The sequence below is a fragment of the Arachis ipaensis genome, chromosome B07 (assembly GCF_000816755.2).
Source record: "Arachis ipaensis cultivar K30076 chromosome B07, Araip1.1, whole genome shotgun sequence".
Classification (NCBI taxonomy): domain Eukaryota; kingdom Viridiplantae; phylum Streptophyta; class Magnoliopsida; order Fabales; family Fabaceae; genus Arachis; species Arachis ipaensis.
The window spans coordinates 1,555,175-1,555,604 of NC_029791.2; positions in this window are offsets into that span (position 1 = coordinate 1,555,175).

Below are 430 nucleotides of genomic sequence, written 5' to 3' on the forward strand. Positions count from 1 at the left end.
TGTCCATTTCCTCTGATTTTTTTTTTTGGTGTCCGTCCACTTCCTCTGATTCAGGCTTCGCTATATATTATTTTCTGTACCTTATATATATTGAGATATCAATCTGTTATTACTGTTTGGTTTTCATAATAGTGGGTGAGTAATATTTTAGGAGAAATTTTTGGGGATAATAATTTTTAGTATTTTGGTTTATTATTTAATTAGTACAAATATTAAATTATTTTTAATAAATAAATTTTATTAACTTATATGTATAAATTTTGAAAAATGAGTGTAAACTGTATTAATTTATGTGTATAAATTATATGTTTTTTGTGTACAAAATGTACGTAAATATGGTTGTAAATTATTGTTGGCTAAGTGTATGTTGAAAAAAAATAATAATATTATGTTAGTCATATAACATTGTTCATATCTTAATTAAATTGAT